At 36.6% G+C, this 22,360-nt stretch overlaps 1 protein-coding gene across 2 annotated transcripts in view; it reads right to left on the reverse strand.

The window, feature by feature from the left end:
• The window catches only part of NKAIN3 (sodium/potassium transporting ATPase interacting 3), a 561,579-nt gene that overhangs the window by 256,924 nt on the left and 282,295 nt on the right, over positions 1-22,360 (reverse strand). The window lies entirely within an intron of this gene.

The following is a 22,360-nucleotide window of genomic DNA, read 5'->3' on the forward strand; positions in this document are numbered from 1 at the left end:
GCATGAAAATCTCTTTAGATTAGGTAAAATCCCTTTGAAGACTCCAATAAAATTATGAGACCATACTAATTAAATAGGTTATTAGATTTTCACTTCATATGATTGCAATTTAAAAGGATTCTATAGTGCATTACTATAATGGACACCTAAGTTGCTTATGGTGAAACAGATACATTTCACATAATCTACTTAATGCCAACAATGACACTATCATATACATGTTATATTTATTTCATTCTGTATGCAAAATTTTTATAATTCCACCTGCTGCATTTGCACAGTAATCTTACACTTGAAGCACTTTTCTAGCTTTTTTAAAAATAAAAGATATGCTAATAAAGTGTTTTAACAATTAGTCATATTTAAGCTACTAGAAACTACAGATATGAAATGAAAATGGTACCCTAGGTATTTTTCTAAATATGCTGCAGGTGCATGCCTGAATAGCTTTCATTTCCTGGACATAAAGAAATGTCCTCCATCTAGTAAGCTGAATACAACCGTAGTTAAGATTCACCTTCAGAAAGCTGAAGAGGAAAAGCAAAGAGAGCAAATTCCTGACTGCAACCACATATGAACTATATCTAACCCATTCATTTATCCTCATCTCCCAGTAATCTGTCAGCATCCTCTGCACTCACAACTGGGAAAATGCACAGGAATGTCTGTAACACAAAATAATCAGAGTAATGCAGAAAGGCTGTGCCATATTTTCAATGTCCTGTCTCTGCTTTCCACTCTAATTAGCTCCCAGGAATCTTCCCCTAATACTTTATTTATTGACCCATCAGTGATGTAAATGTGCATTTTTATTTTTTTATGTCCATACAGGATGAATCTACGTAGGAAGATTTAAACAAAACAAAATAAAAAACCCCAAAACCCTGAAGTGCAGTTGCAGAAAATTCATTAGGAAAAGCAAGCCTACTTGAAAGCTGTCTGCTCATCACAAAAACCTTTAAAGTGAACTTTTCAAACAGAGAAAAACCCATTTTCTTCTCTGTCAAAAGATGCATGAATGGCATTCTCTTTTGTGATACTGAAGAAAACACACATAAGAAAAATATGACAAACCTGTGCCACTTATAAACTACATTCCTTCTTAGAGAAAATTCTATTAATTTTATCCATTGCTAACTTATTTGAAGTGGATTGATGGTGGATGGAGATAAGAGTACGCAGTACAAAGGGCGTAATAGAAGAAAGAGACAAAATACAGTTGTAACATCTACATCAACTATGAGAACTAAATTTGGGTATGTCTTTAAAAAGTTTTAAAATCTACACCAATTAACAAGACTATATTTTGGTATGTCTTTTAAAAAGTCAATTAACAACAGCATTTTTGAAGTGAACAAAATATCATTGTTTTAAATTCATCATTTAAAATATTTTTCAATATTTGATCAGTTTACATGCAATCTCAAGTCTCTAAATGTAATCTTCAGAGACATCAACTTTTGTATTACAACTTTACATTAATAATGATTCAGAGCCAGAAAATAAAAGTTGACTATATCCAGGTTGCTTTGAAAATTCAGAGTATAAACATATTTTAGAGATACTGCCTAACTGATTCTTGTCAATCATGTGCTGAAGTTTCTGGCCCAACCCTGGGTTCCCAGATTGGGTACATCTCTTCCCAATCCAATAGTCATTGAACTAAAATTGAATACTTGATATCAGTCACCATTTTTAGAAAAAAGAAATGGGAGACAATCTTAAAATAATAGTTTCATTTACTTGTTAAGAGTTGAATATTGTTTAAAATTACTTGTACACTAGTGAACAAAGAACCCGGAAAAGAGTGATTTTTATTCAGAACAGTGACGATAAATCATCAAAGGTACAAGGGAGCACAGACTGGAAGCCATCAATCCATAGGAGAGCAGAAGACAGAGGGCTTAAGCTAATCAAGAGATATCACAGCAAAGAAGAGAACAAATGAGGCATTCTAAGAATCTGAGATTAAAATAAAGGCAAAGAAATAAAAAAAATAAAGGCAACAAGATACCCCAGAGTAAACAAAACCAACTTGTCACCAATTTAAAACAGAACATGAATCAGTAAAGAACAACTTGACTATTTTTAGGTGAAAGGTAAAATAAGAAAGGCATAAGTAGGTAGAAAAGAAAACAGATGAAAAAAGAAGGGGATGGAAAGTCGTATTGCTGGGTCATATATGGAAGCTCAATTTCTAGCTTTTTGAGGAATATCCATATTGTTTTCCAAAAAGGCTGGGCCAGATATTATGAGGATTATAAGCAGGTATGAACTTGGTGGCGCAGGAAGGAGAAAAAAAAATAGAGTTTTGAACTTGGAACAGCGGGATGCTTGGGCAGTCTCTGGCTGGGGCTGATACCAGCTCAAGCTCCGCTGAGACTCGACCCGGGTGGCCACACGCTTTGGTGTGGCCGCTTTGCTGCTGATTGACCATGATCTGGAGGCCAGCTAGACTACTTTTGGTCCCAGAAACTGCTTGCAGCCATGTCTCTAGACTGTGAACTAAGCCATTGCCCCATACTGTCCCAGGAAGGGAAATGATGAAATTTCTAACATAAATCTCCCTGGACTTAATTACTAAAATACTAAAATACAGAAATCCTAATCATATCTCTCCATTCTAGTAATGGAAAACTAATTATCAAATGCTTTCTTGTCAGTAGGGCTGGTTTTGTGGGGGGGAAACTCCAACAACAATGGTGAATTTTGTGATGAAATATGGAATGTAATCAAGGTAAAGAGAAAATGAAGTAAAATTTATCAGTTATGCAGGCGGGGGTGGGTGGTGGTGGGTGAGTGGTATACTGGGGTTTTTGGTGGTGGAATATGGGCACTGTTGAAGGGTCAGGTTTTGAGCATTGTATAACTGAGACATAAGCCTGAGAACTTTGTAACTTTCCACATGATGATTCAATAAAATAAATTTTTAAAAGAGGCTGGACCATTTGGCCTCCCCACCAGCAATGAACAAGAGTCTCTTTCTCCCCTCATCCGAGACAGCACAGGTTATTCTTGCTCTTTTTGATGTGTGCTAGTCTCTGTAGTGTAAGATGATATCTAGTTGTGTTTTGATTTACATATCCCTGATGATTAGCGATGTGGAACATTTTTTCATGTGCCTTTTGTTCATTTGTATTTCTCTTTTGTGGAAGTTCCTGTTTATTATGATGTGCAGAAGCGTCTTAGATTAATTTAATTCAATTTGCTTATCTTTGCTTCCAATTGCTTGGTTAGTGGTATTTTATCCTTAAAGATGCCTTTGGCTTCAATGTCATGGAGGGTTCTGCCTGCATTTTCCTTCAGGTACCTTATAGATTCAGGTGTGATAATGAGGTCTTTAATCCATTTTTATCTAACTTCTGTGCATGGTGTTTGAGAGAGGTCTGAGTTCTTTACTTGTAGCTGACCAGTTTTCCCAGCACCACTTGTTGACGAGGTTTTCCTTGCTCCACTTCACATCTCTTGCTCCTTTATCAAAGATCAAGTGATTATATATTTGAGGGTCTATGTCAGGATATTCAACTCTATTCTATTGATCTGTGAGTCTGTTTTTATTACAATACTGGGCTGTTTTAATTACTACTGCTTTGTAGTACAGTTTGAAGTTGGGGAAGATGATGCCACCCATACCCCCAAGAATTGCTTTAGCTATTTGTGGGACTTTACTGCTCCATATGAATTTAAGGAGTGTTTTGTCTATTTATTTGAAGTATGTGGTATCCTTATAGAGACCACATTGAATCTGTAGAATGCTTTGGGGAGTACTGCCACTTTGACAATGTTAATCCTCCCATTCCATGAGCAGGGAATGGGTTTTCAGTTGTCCTCTTTGTTTTTCTTAAAACAGTGTTTGTAATTTTCTTCGTGTAGGTCCTTCATCTCTTTAGCTAAGTTGATTCCAAGGTACTTGATTTCCTAAGGCACCATTGTTGAAGGAGAATTTTTTTCATATCTTTTTTCTTCTCTTTCATTATTTGTATTTAGGAAAGCCATGGATTCTTGGGTGTTGATTTTGTAGCTGCCACTTTACTATATAAGCCTATTGTTTCCAGGAGCTTTTCTGTAGAGTCTTTAGGATTTTCTAAGTATAGTATCATGTCATCCACAAATAGTGATAGCTTGACCTCTTCCTTTCCCATTTGGGTGCCCTTGATATCTTTGTCTTGCCTGAATGCAATGGCAAGAACTTCTGGTACTATAGAAGTGGTGAGAGTGGGCAACCTTGTCTGGGCCCTGACCGCAGAGAGAAGATTTTCAGTTTCTCCCATTGAGAATAATACTTGCTTTGGGTTTGTGGTAGATGGCTTTGACTATACTGAGGAAAGTTCCTTCAATTCTCAGTTTTTGAGAGTTTTTACACTGAATGGTGCTGGACCTTGTCAAATTCTTTCTCTGCATCTATTAATACTGTTATATGGTTTTATTTTTATTTTATTTTATTTTTATTGAATCACTGTGAGATACAGTTACAAAGATTTCATATTTGAGTTTCAGTCACACAATGATCAAACACCCATCCCTCCACCAGTGTACGTTTTCCACAACCAAGTCTCCAGTATACTTCCCTCCCCTTTCCAGTGCCCCCCACCACACCCCCAGCATCTATGGCAGACAATTTCCTCCATGCTCTCTCTCTACTTTTGGGCATTATACTTTATGGTTTGCGATATAGATACGGAGAGGCCATCATGTTTGGTCCTTTATCTACTTTCAGCACACATCTCCCATCCCAAACGATTTCTCCAACCATCATTGACTTAATGATCCCTTCTCTATTCCAGCTGTCTTCTCCCCCAGCTCATGAGGCAAGCTTCCAACTATGGAGCAATATTCTTGGCCCTTGTGTCTACTTGTCCTTGACTGTCAGTCTCCTATTATGTTATTTTATATTACACAAATGAATGCAGTCATTCTTTGTCTATGCCTCTCTTTCTGACTCATTTCACTTAGCATGATACTCTCCACGACCATCCACTTATAAGCAAATTTCATACCTTCATCTTTCCTAACAGCTGCATAGCATTCCATTGTGTAGATATACCAAAGTTCCTTTAATCAGTCATCTACTCTCAGGTAATTGTGCTTTTTTTTTTTTTTTTTTTTTTGCTTTTTGGGTCACACCTGGCGATGCACAGGGGTTACTCCTGGCTCTGCACTCAGGAATTACCCCTGGCCGTGCTCAGGGGACCATATGGGATGCTGGGATTTGAACCCGGGTCGGCCGCGTGCAAGGCAAACGCCCTACCCGCTGTGCTATCTCTCCAGCCCCGGTAATTGTGCTTTTTCCAGATTCTGGCTACTGTGAACAATGCTGCAACGAACATACACGTACAGATGTCATTTCTACTGTGCTTTTTTGCATACTCTGGATATATTCCCAGAAGTGGTATTGCAGGGTCATATGGAAGCTCAATTTCTAGTTTTCGAAGGACTGTCCATATTGTTTTCTAAAAAGGCTGGACCAGTTGGCCCACCAACAGTAAAAGAGTGTCCCTTTTTCTCCACATCCACACCAACACTTGTTGCTTTTGTTCTTTTTTTTTTTTTTAAATTTTATTGAATCACCATGTGGAGGGTTACATAGTTCTCAGGATTATGTCAGTTATACAATTCTCAAACACCCTTCCCTTCACCAGTGCCCATCCTCCATCACCAACCCCCCCAGTATACCTGCCGCCCCCTCCCACCTCCCCAGTCCCCACCCTTGTACTTGATAAGTTTCACTTCATTTATGCCTTATCTCAATTACATTCCATGTTTCAACACACAACTCACTACCGTTGTTGGGGTTTCCCCCAAAAAAGAAAAGCAGTCCTATTGCCAAGGAGGCATTTGATAGTTCTCCACTGCTAAGAATATAGAGATATTAAGTCCCGCTGTTTGTTACATAACTTTTCTTTTTCCCCCTTGCCCCGCGCCACCGAGTTCACGCCTGTTTAGTAATCGCCACGCTGCCTGACGAGGGAAAAGAAAAAAAAAAACGAAAAAAACGAAAAGGATGGTTATTTCCCGTCATCAGCAGACGTGGGGCTCTGGCTTAGTTGATAGACTAGTAGAGTGTCTGGAAGCAGTTTCTGGAACCGAAGGTCTTGCGCTGGTATCGGCTCCGGCTCGAGATTCCACCAGCGTCCCACTGTTCCATGTACATAATTTTTCCCCTTATATCCCATTCCCACGCCACCAGGTCTGTTTGCTTAATGGACATCACACTGTAGTTGGCGACACGCCGCGTTTCTTCCCGAGAAAGAAGAAAATTTCTTCTCAGCTGGCGTGGGGATATAGCTTAGTTTAGTCTAGAGAGATGGCTACCGTTTTGATTGCCTTCAATATTTCAGCAACAGACTTACTATTCTTGTTAGGATCTCCCACAAAAGTCCGACCCATTAAAAGCGAACCATTACATATTGCTGATGCTAAGATGACATTAGAAGGAGTTGAGAGAGAGAGGTTAAAAGAATTGGGGGATGCCCGGGTCCCACTGTTCCAGCGCACCATGGGGTCTCTGGTCCCATGCCGGAATTAGTTCAGTGGGCTGCCTGGAGTCCAAGGGCGCTCCCTTGGGCTCTTCCATCCTGTTCGCTCCGCAGCCGGATCCAAAGGGGCGCTTTTGTTCTTTTGAATGTGTGCTGGTCTCTATGATGTGAGATGATACCTCATTATTGTTCTGATTTGCATCTCCCTGATGATTAGTTATGTAGAGCATTTTTTTCATGTGCATATTGGCCATTTGCATTTCTTTTCTGAGGAAGTTTCTATTCATTTCTTCTGCCCATTTTTTGATGGGCTTTGAGGGTTTTATTTTTTTGTACAATACTACTAGTTTCTTGTATATCCTGGATATTAATCCCTTATAAGATGGGTATTGGGTAAATATTCTTTCCCATTCTGTGGGCTGGCTCTCTCTGTATTTTGGTCACTGTTTCTTTTGAAGCACAGAAGCTTCTTAGTTAATGTAGTCCCATTTGTTTATGTTTCCACTTGCTTGGTCAGTGGTGTTTCATCCTTAAAGATGCTTTTAGCTACAATGTCTTGGAAGATTCTGCCTATATTTTCCTCCATGTACCATATGAATGAATTCAGGTCTGATAATGAGGTCGTTAATCCACTTTGATCTGATTTTTGTGCCTGGTGTTAGACAAAGGTCAAAGTTCATTTTTTTGCAGGAAACTGTTCACTTTTCCCAGGACCACTTAGTGAAGAGGTTTCCCTTGTTCCACTTCACATTTCTTGCTCCTTTATATGGTTTTTATATATTTTTGTATTGATATGTTCGAGTGTTAAACCATCCTTATATCGCCGGGATGAATTCTTTTTGGTTATGATCTTTTTGATGAGTTATTCGATTCTGTTTGCTAGGATTTTGTTGAATATCTTTGCATCTGTGTTCATCAGGGATATCGGTCCATAATTCTCCTTTTTTGTGGTTTTTCTGTCTTCTTTTGGTATCAAGATGTTATTTGCCTCATAGAAACTATTTGGATAAGCCTTTGATTCTTCAATTTCCTGGAAAAGCTTGAAAAGGATTGAAAGTACATCCTCCTTAAAGATTTCGAAGAATTAACTAGTGAATCCATCTGGGTCAGAGCTTTTGTTTTAAGGGAGACTTTGGTTACTATTTCAATTTCCTTGATAGTGAAAGGTCTGTTCAGGTTCATTTTAAGTCCTCTTGGTTCAACCTAGGGAGGCTACAGGAATCCAGGAATTTACGTATTTCTTTGAGATTTTCTTATTTTGTGGCATAAAGATTCTCAAAGTAATCTCTGATGATCTTTTGAATTTCTCTAGTTTCTGTTGTGATGTTTCCCTTTTCATTTCTGATTCTGTTTATTAGGGTTCTTTCTCTCTCTTTCTTTGTGAGTCTTGCTAGTGGTTTATCAATCTTGTTTATTTTCTAAAATAACCAGTTCTTGGTTTCATTGATATTTCAGATTGTTTTTTGGATTTCCATCTTGTTAATTTCTGCTCTAAGTTTTATTATTTCTTTCCTTCTGCCTGGTTTAGGCTCCTTTTCTTGGTCATTTTCCAGGCTCTTAAGCTGTGTGGTTAAATTATTTATGTATGCTCTTTCGTCCTTTCTGATGAATGCTTACAGAGCTATAAAATTTGCTCTCAACATTGCTTTTGCTGTGTTCCACATATTCTGGTAGTTCATATCTTTATTCTCATTTATTTCCAAGAATCTTTTGATTTCCTCTTTGACTTCCTCTCTAAGCCACTGGTTGTTGAGTAGTGAGTTGTTTAATTTTCAGGTGTTTTATTTGATTCTCCATTTCTGGGTATGATTCATTTCTATTTCTAGTGCCTCGTGGTCTCAAAAAATATTTGATACAACTTCTATCATCTTAATTTTATGGAGGTATGTTTTTTGGCTTATCATGTGTTCTGTCTTGGAGAATGTCCCATTGCAATGAAGAAGAATGTGTATTCAAGCTTTGGGGGGATGAAAAGTCTCATAATTAGGACTATTAATCCCCTATCTTTCATATATTCCCTCAAATAAAGTATATCCTTGCGGATATTTGGTCTGCTTGGTCTATTGAAAGGTGACAAAGCAGTGCACAATATCTTTCTTCAAATATATTAGCAGTTGTTTTGAGTCTTCTACTAGTCAAGATGAGGCATCATCTTGAATATAAAAGTGAAGAAATCATTGCAATATTCATAAGTGGTACTGTGATGGCAATATAGGAAACACAAGGTGAGAAATTACTCCTACCTTATTCTTAGAGCTGTATAAAACAAATACCACTTATAATCTAAATATTACATTGTATGTATAAATACTATCTATTGGATTGTAACTTTCAGAATCAAACTGCAAACTTTAAAATCAAACACAAAATGCTTTAAAGTCTCCATTAGAGCTGTGGACATAGTATCAGTGTAAATTGATCATTTGGAATATATCCAAAGAGCCTGGGGGAGGCTGAATATCTCTTGTTTAATTTCTGTGTACATGGCAAGGAGAAGGTTGTGTTGTTAAATTCTGCCTCCAGGGTCAGATACTTTCATATCAGGCTTCAAGGAGAAAATTATATTTTCTATAAATCTATGAATCATTAACCACACCCCGTTTTAACCGCAGCTCAATAAGTGTCCTTGCTTCTTTATTTTATGCCTAAGTAATGCTGATAGTGATAAATAGGAGCACCTTCAAAATACATTAGGTTTCTTTTTGATCCACATATTATGTTTAATGTTTCACATGGTACTTTGCATAATTGCTCATAATTACTGTTACTAATTGCAAAAATTAATTTATACTTAATTAAAGAGCTATAAAAGCTGCAGATGACCAAACATTTTCCTAGACATTTATCCAAGATAAATCTACAAGGGATGCTTTGGTCCAAACAGACACTGCATTAAGAGCTCTTCTCTTCAGGAATGACTACCTTTGGGGTTTCAACTTCACAGTAAGAATAGTGAGATACATATTATTCTCATTCCTCCTGGACTTTCCTACTTTTTGCTAGAGGCAGACAAAATAAAAAAAGATCAAAACAGGGTTACATGTTTTGGCAGAATCATGAGAAAGCATTTGATCAAACCATAGTCTCATGAAAGGCTTTGAAATTTAGCCATACTCCATAACTGATAACCCACAGCCTATGAACTTATGAGTATTTTAAAACCACGAAGGATTGAATCTTTCTTTAAAGTGGGAACTTAAAAAAAACTCTAATTAAAATTCAGATAAATTTAACTGATATATCCTATTTCAAATGAGCTTTTAGAGAAGGTTTCTTTATGTTTGGAAAGTATACAGAGCACTCAGCTTCACCCTCGTTTCCTTGACCATAAAAATCTCAAAACTAATGAACTCCCAAAGGTGTAATGTTTGATATGATGATATGCAAGTTTTGCCTTCATGGACTTAGTATAAATCAAGAAGTGATCATACATTTCATTTGATCATATACTTTAGCTTACTATAATTTGCAAATATTTTTATGTCTCTGAAAGAAAAATAAATAACAGCTTATTTATGTTAATAAGATTAACATAAATCTAAACTTTAGGGATCTACCATGGAAAGTCCTACTAACCTAATAAAAGCTATTTTGGAGACATTTCTATATTTGTATAAACAAGTAACCAGGCTTTATGAGGCACATAGATTGCAATGGATCCCTAGATCCAACCGGGTCCAATGGATACTTGAATCTCCATTCTAGTAGATAGGACCTGCTCATGATTTGGTTCACCAATAATAGTAGTAATAGTATTAAAACTTCATATATATATATATATATATATATATATATATATATATCCAATGGAATTTTCATGCTTCTGGTAGAGAATAGATGACAAAAACTCTTGGAAAATTCCAGTGAAACTGGAAACAAATTATTTTGTGAAATAAACAGATCAAATTTGTTATACATCTTTTTCCTGTTGCTTGATTTTCAGTAACAAAACAACATTGCTACTGCATATATGAAAGAATTCGAAACAATAAGCTAATTATCATGAGAGTTGATAGGGGATTACCAAGCAGCATTGAGAATGTTCAGGGTCCCTTACATATAATTTTCAGCTGATTTAAGCAAAATTTTGCTAGTGATTCAATGCAAAGGTATAAGAATACAACGCTGTTCTGACCCTCTGGTATTGGGGATCACTCAGGCTGCTCAGTAGTGTGGGGGCCTCCAGGGCCATACCTGTTGACAGTGTTCATAGCTACTAGGGTTCTACCCAGACATGCTTGGTGGACCATGTTTTTCTGGAAAGTGAATCACCTTGAATACCTGTCTGGCATGCACTCTAACTGCCATATCATCTCTAGGTCTCCTCTATATTATTTATTTAATTATATTCTGAGTTTTTGCAATAAAACATATTACCTAATGAGGGTAAATCTTTTATTTTTTTGAGGGTGTCACACCCAGCAGTGCACTAAATTTATTCCTGATTCTACAGTCATGCGTGACTCCTGGCAGTTCTCAGGGGACTATATAGGGTGAAAGTGTCACATGCAAGGCAAGAGCTTAACCAGCTGTACTCTGCCTCTGGTCCCAATAACAGTAAAATCTGCCAGGAGCTTTCTCACAAGAGATAGAAATTACATTTTCAGCTAGTGATGTGTTTTGTGATCTAGTTGTCTTTTCTGCTCTCCAACCCACATCTAAGTGGGCCAGTTCTCCATCCTTCAGAGGACATATTTCATCTTTCAGAAACTGACCAGCTGGGTTATCTTGGTCAGGCTTCAGCTTCTTCATCAAATGTTAATTACAGTTATCATGGCAAGCATACAGACAGTTATCAATAAGTGCCCGCAGTTGCATACCAATTTTGAGAAGTTTACTAGCTTTTGCAGTTATGAAACTATAGATCTTACTGTGATAAAATCAAGCTGTTTACAGGCTGCTTTCTGGAATCTCTTATTTTCTTGATTTTTTCCCCCTAGCTTCTAGAAACTGGCCAGATGACCTTCTTTCTTCATCTTCAGAGTCAACAACAGTGTGTTGAGTTTTCATGCTCCTATCCTCTCATTTCTTGTGTTTTATCCCCTATTTACAAAAAAGATGCTGATCATAACCTTGGCCCTACCAGGATTATCCAGGTGAACAGCTCAAACAGAATCTGAAATAAACACTCAATTCCATCTGCATCTTTATTTGCCTTTGACACACAGATTAGGAATTGGACACCATTAGGGCCAATATCCTATGTATAGTTATTTTTTCCTGCCCCATAATTTATAGTTTGCTCAGAAATTATATGATGGACTCAGGAGACAATATACATAGGTTTCAGTAAGCTTTTTATAGTCCAGGAAAAAACCATGAGCTTTTCTACTCTCTCTTAACCCTAGGAAATGACGTATATCTACTGTTGCCATTATTACAGCTTCTGCTGGTACCAACCACTCTAATGAATTGATTAGGACTTCTTCCCAACCTTTACTTCACTCAGAGTAAGATTTATTTTTATAAAAATTCATTGATATAGCTTCATAATATGTGACATAGGTTTTATTTATTTTTATTTTTTTGCTTTTTGGGTCACACCCGGCGATGCACAGGGATTACTCCTGGTTCTGCACTCAGGAATTACCCCTGGCCATGCTCAGGGGACCATATGGGATGCTGGGATTTGAACCTGGGTCGGCCGTGTGCAAGGAAAACGCCCTACCCGCTGTGCTATCTCTCCAGCCCCGTGACATAGGTTTTAATGTAAATAAATAAATCCCTCACTCCACTAAAGCACCTACAATTATCTTTCAATGAAGAATACATAAGAAAAGCAAATATTTCAATATATATTTGAGTTTACATTGTATACTGTATTTTTACATTATTTAAAATAAAATATTATGAAAAAAACCCTTATTTTTCTTGATAGAGTCACATATACATATTAAACAGGAAAGCTGCTTGGATTATGTCTAATGATGATTAATATTAAATAGCAATACTTAGCACTTAAAAAAAGATTTTAAATTTTTAAGTTACCCAATTGATACCAAGTTCAAGATAGTTCTGAAATTTTCAAAAAGAATTCATTGAGAGAGAATTTACAGTTATTTGTTTCTCTAGAGGCCATATTATGCTTTTGAGTGACAGACAATATGAAAATCACATGATACCATGTCATTTAGAAAGTGACAGTTTAGGAAGTGAAAGTAATGGTTAATGACTGTAATGACTGCAAAGACTGGAGGAGCAGCATAAAATAGTTTTCTTAATGATTCATTCTTACCATCAGAATCACATTAGTTATTTTAGATTCAGTTCTATGAACATCACCCATTTAGTGTTTCTTTTTGTTCATTTATTCATTTGTTCAGTAAGTGGCATTTAACCATTGCTATGAGGCAGGCTCTTGGGGTATAAATACAAATGACAGAATTATTGGCCTGGAGGAGCTAGTTTATATTCTGGTGGAGCAAAAACAGAAATATAAAATAATTATAATGCTATATATGCTGTGTTCAAAGAGCTATAGATGCACACAGGGTAAAGTTTCATTCTCCGCCTTGCAATAGTAGCATAGCTAAGGGACTTCTATAAAGAAAGAGACTCTTGAACTAAATTCCCAAAGAATGGTTAAATATTTTCATGAAAATAAAAAGTGATCAAAATAATTAAAGAACAGGCATATTAAAATGACATTAAAGGTCTGACGTTGTCTCTAAATAAAATACTTTTAACTGCATTCAAGTTTAGTTTCATTCAGTTTAAGTCCACTTTCAGGAATTTATCTTAATTGGGCAAGTGCAGAAGCATCATTATGAAAGTATTAAGTATCAAGACTCTTGGATCAGTATTGGAGAATTGCAAGGAGGGCACTATAATCCCTGCACTATCTCTCTGGACTCTTATTTATGTCATTTTTCATATTTAATGAATCAACATATAGGACACTCAAATATGTGCTTATGCATAATACCATAGGTAATATGTCTAATATAAGGATGTTCATAAAAATTAAGATAATAAATAACCCCCTGTAAAATCTGTAAAATATTATATATATATATACTTAAAGTATATGCTTGTTTATCAAATGAAATAATACCTACCCCCAAATAATGTGTATCAATATATAATGCTATAAAAACTTATCATATTAGATAGTTTGGACAAATAAATTTGTGTAGATTTATTTAAGACAAAAATTAAGTATAAATTTATGGCATATAAAATACTTGTTAAATTACATTTTTATAAATCAGATATGTGAATGTATGTGTATAAAATATACAATTTAAATTACTTGAATTTTGGCCGTCTTAAAATTCTGGCTATTTAAACATTGTACTTGGGATATGTCTGGCTGTAGTGACGGCTTATCCTTGATAAGTCAGATAACCTGACTCTGTGCTCAGGGATCACACCTGGGTGGTACCAAGGATCAAACCTGGGTTGGCACGTATAAGGCAAGCCTCCTACCCACTGCGACCCTTCTACCCACTATCTCTCTAGCCCCTCAATTTTGAGCACAATACATTGTGTTATGAAACTTGAAGTTTACTGAAAATTTTTTTGATGTTTTGACTATTAATGATTATTTTAATCAGTAATCTCATATCAACACAATTAGCTTAGCTAAATAAACAAATTAAAGCTATGGGGCTTAATTATGGGAGGAAGTAGGATTTCAGTGATCAAGAAAACTTTAAAAATACTTCCTTTAGCAACATAGCTATTTTTTTTTAAAAAAAAACACCTTGTATTTCTAGTAGACTATTGCCAAGAGGAGGGTTTTCAAATTTCTTTCCTAGCAAAGACTGATGCAGACATAAAGCAAATTATGTCATAAACAAATAAGGCAGTGACTACTAGACATATTTTTATTGTATGTATTCAGAATAAAAATTTCACAAAAAAGGCAATAGAGGGAATATCTATTCATATTAGTAAAGGACATCCATTCATTTCTAACCAAAGTGATTCTATAATTTGATTTATGTTCTAAGAATCCTTCTCTATCAGAAGTTTCTTGAAACTTAACTCCTCCAACTTTCTCAAGTGGAAGCCGACCTTAAAGATGAAGTTGCAGTCCATGAATAGCTCAAGCCAGGAAGATGCTAACTATTTTAACACAAGTCCAAGTGCCAATTTGTTACAGAACAGTGATTGGAGATTGAATTTCAATCCTCCAGTGGAGTCATAATGGATCCAATAACACTGTAGTTGAACCCCTAGGCTGGGTGACCTGTACAATCCTACAAACAGCTAGAAGGAACATGCCTGCTGTGATATTTAAGACTCCCATGGAGGTTTCACTTAAATGATAACCCAGCGTGAGAAGACAGAAGAGAGGACTGTGGACCAGAAATTTCTTTAAGAGCATTTTCTCATTTTTCAAAAAGTCATTTTTGTTTGAGGCATAGACCACTTGCAAAAATTTTCTTTTAAAAGAATCTCTTCATGATGAAGTCATGAAATATGCTTATAAATGGATGAACATGGAGAGTATCATGCTAAATGAAATGAGTCAGAAAGAGAGGGATAGACATAGAGGGACTGCACTCATTTGTGCAGCATAAAATAAAATCACATGAGGCTGACAGCCAAGGACAGTAGATACAAGGGCCAGGGGGATTTCCCTATAGCTGGAATACTGCTTCATGAGTGGAGGGAAGAAGGCAGATGGAATAGAGAAGAGATCACTAAGGAAATGATGGCTGGAGGAACCAGTTGGGATGGGAGATGCATGCCGAAAGTAGATAATGGATCAAACATGATGACCTCTCAGTGTCTGTGTTGCAAGCTATAATGCCCAAAATTAGAGAGAGATTATGGGGAATACTGTCTGCCATGGAGGCAGGGGGAGGGTGAGGAAAGGGGGTATACCTGGGATATTGGTGGTGGGGAATGTGCACTGGTGGAGGGATGGGCGTTTGATCATTGTGAGATTGTAACCCAAACATGAAAGCTTGTAAGTATCTCATGGTGATTCAATGCAATTAAAAAATTTTTTTTTAAAAAAGAATCTCTTCAAAGCACACATTTTTAGCAAGTCCTATATTTCTAATTTAGAAATAAAATTGTTGGGCCGGAGAGATAGCGTAGCAGGTAATGTGATTACCTTTCATGTAGTCGACTGGGTTTGATCCCCTGCATCCCATCTAGCTCTCTGAGCTTTGCCAGGAGTTATTCCTGACTGCGGAGCCAAGAATAATCCCTGAGCATTTCCAGGTGTGGCCCAAAACTCAAGAATAAATAAATAAAATCATTTTTATATTATAAAGTACCATGGGTATAAATGAATATATCAACTTTTTTATATAATACAGAATCCATCAATTGAAAATGAAGGTGTTTATCAAATGTGTAATAAAATGAGTAGTGTTAAAGGAAGTGATCATCAGTAAAGTAACAGTTTATTTTCCCTTTGATGATTCTCTTTACATTTACTTCTACCATAGTTTTACTTGTCAGTGCTGCTAAATTACTGTATCACTGTAATCCCATTGCTCATCGATTTGCTCAAGTGGGCAACAGTAACATCTCCATTGTGAGACTTGTTATTGTTTTTGGCATATTGAATATGCATGGGTAGCTTGTCAGGCTTTGACGTGCAGGCGAGATACTCTCGGTAGCTTGCCGGGCTCTCTGAGAGGGGCAGAGGAATTGTACCCAGATCGGCCATGTCTAAGGCAAACGCCCTACCCGCTGTGCTGTAAAGTATTGTTATCTATATTCTAGAAAGAGATCTAATAATGTAGTGATCAAACTACTGACTCTGGCACATCTTAACTTTACCCATTCCATTTCTAGTTGAAATCCATATTTGTAAAGACATTTATAAGGATAACGCTTTTCCTCACAATTTTTCATGCAAAAGTATATTTACTACTTAATAACACAACCTAAATTATGTTAAAATTAAAAAAGAACATAGTTCTGATGCTTTGATTTATATTTCAAAGAACCTCATATTTAAAGCAAAATAAGTACTAATTATTTTACAAATCTGTTTCTGATGAAGTTAGAGAAGAGAAAACTATCTGCCTATAACCTATTGTGGGCAGACATTAAATGTCGTATCTACTTAAATACTAATTTAAAAACTATGATGTAAACAGTTTCATTTTTATTTAGCATGTATTTATTCTCACTGTAGCATATGATTTTATTTACTTGCAATTTATCAGAGATGTGTCCACTGAGATTTAAAGAATACCTAACATACTCAAGAAATAAAACTAATGTTAAAATCAGCCTCAGAACCTGAGTCAAGTTCTAACATCTTGAGGAAGTATAGTCTTGTACTGATAGCCAAGATGAATTTATATTGTGGCAAGTCTTTTATAAATTTAATGTATAATTTTGAAGTGTTTTATAGACATAATTCGTCTCACTCATGAAGTTCTGATCTGGGGTACTGTTTATAAGAATAAATTTAATAATGTATAAGAACAAATACAACAAATCCCAGAAAAATTTTTCACTTGCAGGAGCATAGAACAGAAACTGATTTATTTGTGTGTTCCTCCCCCAAATTACCTCCAAAAACCTTGAACCTTGCACATAAAAGAAATATCAAATGACTGGAAGGTAAAGAGAATGAAGGAAAGCAGGTAGAAATTGAAGGAATGATGATGTGGCGATTGGGGTTTTGTTTTGTATTTATTTCGATGGCTATATATACCCCAGAAAGGGAAATGCTAACTCAGGTCCGTATTGTTTTGCTTTTTGGTGGAGGGGCCCACCCAGCTGTCCTCAGAATTTACTGCGCTCAAGGATCATTAGAAATACAGATTTAGAAATGCCAGCTGATATGCAAATAAACAAAACAAAAAAAATTCAGTGTTTCAAATGGACCTGAGAAAACTGCAGTACAGCAAAAGAAATGTTTAAACAGTATCGTTCTGTTCTAGCCAAACATCACATAAACCCTGTGACTACTCAATTACTAATCTCAAGATAGACTGAAGAGGTAGCCTTGTAAATATGTAACAAGGCAAGGAGGTTTGGATGAGTTAGCTGAAGGGTTAATCTCTCATAGTCAATAATGAGTTTCTGAATGCCTATGATGACAATGAAGATTACATAGGAAGCCCAAAGTTCTGCTTTAATCAAGCAATAACATGGTATATAACATCTTTTCACCATTGGAGTAGCATAGAATAAAGCGTAGTTGAGAACTGAAATTTCACCAAGGACCAGATAAAACAAAATTATTTCCACCTTTGTGGCAGTGGAAACAATATCAGGACATGAAACTCTCATTATACCTAGAAGTAATGGGTGTCCTCACCCCAGGCATCAATGGAATCAAAATGGAAAAATTTATGATTGTTGCCTTTATTATGTATTTTACCCTTTTTTCTTACTGTTTCAATTTTCCTGATACTGTTTCAATATCACAAAAAAATTCGAAAGCAGAATAATTAACTAAAATACAGTCTCATACCATAATAAAATGTCTAATTTTTAATCAAAACTCTATTATACCACAAATCAGAAAGATCGTACATGCATGAAAAGATAATCAAAGCTTATGCCAAAAGAAATGATCTGAAAAGTATTTCTTTTTATTTATTCATTCTACCTTAGGTGCTGTGATTCACAAAACTTTTAATAACAGTGTTTTGGGCATTCATTGTGCCAGCTGCAAATCCGCCACCATTGCCAGTATCCCTCTATCAATACCTCCAAGCTTCCTTCTTCTCACCATACCACCTCCTTAGCAAACTCACTTTTCTTTATAAAATGTACTTATGTTTTGAATCAGGTGCTAACAACAGTGTTGACTCATGGTCTTGATGTACATAGCTATCTCACTGCTAATCCACTACAGCAGTGATGGCAATTAACAAGCAATTGCAAACATAAAAATGTTAAAACCAAAATGGAATACTTAGAACTCAAAGTACACTACTTGAGATATAAAATGCTCAATTAATGGGCTCAACATCATAAAAGAAAATGCAGAGAAATAAACTGAAAAAGAAAGCAATAAAAATGGCTTAATTTAGGGACAGAGTTTAACAGATTGAGCACATGTTTCTATCTGTGTGTGTGGCGGGGGGAAGTCTGGGTTTTATGTCTATCATGGTTCCCCAGGTAGCACCAAGAGCAATCCCTAAGTACAGAGTTGAAAATAGTCCCAGAGCACTGCCAGTGTGGGCCAAAACCAAAACCAACCAATCAGGCAACCAACAAAGCGACCAACCAAGCAAACATGTGAGGCAGGCATCCTATCCACTGTACAATTTCTCCAGATGCTAAATTTTATTCAGTTTTAAATCAAGTGTTACTATTGGTTAATGCCAAGCATCAGAACAAATTGTGATGTATAAAAACCCACTCATAACAGCAATAAAAATAGCACGGTAGCACTGTCATCCCGTTGTACATCGATTTGCTTGAGAGGGCACCAGTAACGTCTCCATTGTGAGACTTGTTGTTACTGTTTTTGGCATAGCGAATACGCCACGGGTAGCTTGACAGGCTCTGCCACGTGGGCGGGATACTCTCGGTAGCTTGCCGGGCTCTCCAAGAGAGAGAGACAATATCAAATAGAATTTATATTTAAAGCAATATTAAACAAAAATAACATCAAACAAAGAATATTAAATAGAAAAAATACTGCATGCTTATTTAGGCATATTTGTGTTCTATAAGGTTTCAATAATCCAGGGTTTAGGATAGCCCCAAAGGGTGGAACACAGGCCATAAATGAGCAAATCCCCAAATTCAGGTCCCAACTCATGTCAGTCCATCAGCATCTACAGGTGTGGAGGTTCCAGCAGCATCAGTTAGAAGTAATGTACCATACTCTATGTAATGTACTGTAAGCCAAGCATCTATCAGATCCCTCACAAATGTGCCAGGCATGATAGGCAATGACTCTGGTGCTCCTACATTACAGCTGGGAAGGCCCTGCCATAGTTGGGCCCCTCAAAAAACCCAGGGCATGGGATAGCTTGTATTTTACTAGGTCACACATATGCAAGGAACATAGCATTGTTTTATATATTGCTCCTGTGTAATAAGCGCATATAAAACAAAATTTTATTCAGAGAAAAAAAGTTACCTACATCAGGGAACTTTCACTGAATATATATGAATATCATCGTCATTGTCATCGTTGTCATCATCATCATCATCATCATCATCATCATCATCATCACCATCATCCTCCTGTTGATCATCGAATTTCTCGAGCAGTCTCAGTAATGTCTCCATTCATCCTAGCCCTGAGATTTTAGAAGCCTCTCTTTACATGTCCTTTCCAATAGTGCCGCACTGGAGGCTCTTTCAGGGTCAGGGGAATGAGACCCACTATTGTTACTGGTTTTGGCATATGAATATGCCATGGGGAGCTTGCAAGGCTCACCCATGTGGGCAGGAAACTCTCAATAGCTTGCCAGGTTTTCCCAGAAGGAGAACTAGGCTATAAGATGTTGCAATATATATATATATATATATATATATATATATGTATATATATATATATTATGAGCTCGGATGATCAGAGAGTGGGAATTTAGAGGGAATGTGACTGATTAGCTGGCAACCTGATAAAAAACCTCAGCAGGCTTCCCTGAAAGCAGGGAGAGTTTAGAAAGCAGTTTTCCTGGGTGGGTGTTCGTTTTCCACCTCACCTGCTCTGGAAGTAGTTTGCTAGCTCTGATGCTTCATGGTTCAGACTCCTCATGTGCACGATTAAATTTCCAGAGTTGGTGAACATAGCGCCACGTGTTTTGCACTTGTAAATCCGAGGCTTGCGGAGAATGTGCCGGTAAACCCTCATGTGGTGTTTATATTCCCTGAAGGAAGTGAAAGTGGCACTACATATCTGGCACTGGAAACAGCGTTTACCCTCATGCTTTAGATGATGCATCTTTAGGGAGTAAGCCCTGATGAACTTTTTTCCACAGCAGTCACACTGAAATGGTTTAAATCCGTTCATCCTCCTCATATGATAAGCAATAATGTTTCAAATATATGAATGAATGCTTCATGAATATATGCTTGCATATATTCTTCAAATAATAATGGATTTAGCTAAATTAACTTTGTATTTATATGAATTGGATGGAATAAGATAATTTTGTAAGTGAAGTGGGAGAGGTAATTTATGACTGAAAAATAAACAGGTGATAATTTTGGAAATCAGTATGTGATATTGAAAAAGAAAAATGGGATTATTTAAAATCATGCATTTCTATATATCTGTATCATGTATTTCATGTGACAAAATGGTAATTTATATCTAAGTTCCACATTACAGCATTCTTTGCTCAGTTGCAGAATTCTATATAACTTTTACATGGAAGGGCTTCTATTTCTTCTATTTTCTTCTATTTCTCCCCCACAAATAAATACCTCCATCTTTTTTTTTCTTTTATAGCCAACTCACCATGGCAACAAATATTGATTTACCAGCATGCTTGTAATTGAATGGCCAACTTTATTTAATCTGCACTCCAACCAGGAATCTAGAAATTTTCTCTTTCTACATTTGCTTCAGAATGACCTTCCAGTGGCTGTGTGTTGCATTTTAGGGAACACCACACAGAGAGAGACGATGGTTTAGAGTGAAAGGTACCTTTTATCCTAGCAACCTTCTCAGGGCCAGAACTTCTCCAGCAGTTCTTTTGTGAAAGTGGAGACCTGGTTGGCAACTAAAGAGTACATAGATGTCAACAGCACTAACTCAGATTTCAACATAGCAAACCAAAGAGAAATAGGGGCTCTGAAATCAAGTTTAGAAAAGGCACATTTCTTTTTCCTTCTATGTAGTGCTACTCAAGATAGGGTAATGAGAAGTGGCATCCCCATTCACTGGATAGAAATGTTGGTAAGAACAGAAAATGTAAAAGAACCTCTCATTCAGATTAAACTTCCATATTTATAGTTCAACTAGAAGCATTTGCAGGAATTATATTGTGAAAGATCACCAAGAAGTTTTTTTAAAAAAAATCAATAAACTCTCTATCAAGGGATTACCAGATTCATGTTGTGAACAGCTTGGCAAAACTGCATTGGTATTTTTCCTGTGGGGAACTGGATTTAATGGACTTTCTTTACCTTTGACAATTTATTCAAAAGAATCAATCTTTTTCAAGTAAATGGGAAATGGAATCCACGATGGAAATAATGATTTGTTGTGCTGAAGATTTTGAGTTTAGCAGCTCCGGCTTCTTTATTTTGGCCTATTATTTTGAAGGGTCTTCCCAAGCAGTGCTACTTAGCTAACAGAGTTCAACAGTATAATAGTAGGGTCTATAAAGCAATATTCCTTGGGTCTTGCAATACTGCTAGGCTCTGCAGTGCTGGGAACCACTTGGGTACCTGTTGAGAGCTCGAAGACCATTAGAACCATATGTAGGTAGTTCTCAGGAGTCTCCAGGATATGATCTATTAATGCCTGGGATACCACATGGTGCCAGGGATTGCACTGGACAGCACCTAAACCTCTATGCTATCTTCCGAATCATAAAAAATTTTCTTTTTTTGGGGGGGGGCGCGGTAAAGTGACACACATACAGCAGTGCTCAGGGCTTACTCCTAGCTCTGGGCTCAGGAATCACTCAGGAATCACTCCTGACAGGACTCTGGGGACCATATGGGTTGCTAAAGATTGAACCCAGGTTGGCAAATGCAAGGCAAGTAAGTACCCTATCTGCTATGCTATCTTTCTGGCTTCCAATACTATTATTTTTTTTAATGTGGTGGTGGAATGTAACTAGAGTTGTACTGGTGACAATTTTACAGTGCATATAAACATTAAATCATTATGTTGGACACCTGAGTAACATGATGTTTTTATTGATGTTCTATGTCAATTATGGCTCAATAAAAAGAAAATTTATAAGCAAACAAAGCAAACTGTTATATTCAAGTGTTCTTTTTTCTTTTTCACTTAAAATAACATTTTTGTCCTG

Source organism: Sorex araneus, chromosome 2, assembly GCF_027595985.1.
Source record: "Sorex araneus isolate mSorAra2 chromosome 2, mSorAra2.pri, whole genome shotgun sequence".
NCBI classification, from domain to species: domain Eukaryota; kingdom Metazoa; phylum Chordata; class Mammalia; order Eulipotyphla; family Soricidae; genus Sorex; species Sorex araneus.